Below are 233 nucleotides of genomic sequence, written 5' to 3'. Positions count from 1 at the left end.
AGAGAGAGAGAGAGACAGAGAGAGACAGAGAGAGAGAGAGAGAGAGAGAGAGAGAGAGAGAGAGAGAGAGAGAGAGAGAGAGAGAGAGAGAGAGAGAGAGAGAGAGAGAGAGAGAGAGAGAGAGAGAGAGAGACAGAGAGAGAGAGAGAGACAGAGAGAGAGAGACAGAGAGAGAGAGAGACAGACAGACAGAGAGAGAGAGACAGAGAGAGAGAGAGAGAGAGAGAGAGAGA

This window comes from Petaurus breviceps, unplaced genomic scaffold, assembly GCF_028583685.1.
Source record: "Petaurus breviceps papuanus isolate PSGF00001 unplaced genomic scaffold, PetGlider_PUasm1.0 111, whole genome shotgun sequence".
NCBI classification, from domain to species: domain Eukaryota; kingdom Metazoa; phylum Chordata; class Mammalia; order Diprotodontia; family Petauridae; genus Petaurus; species Petaurus breviceps.
This window is presented reverse-complemented; position numbering follows the sequence as displayed.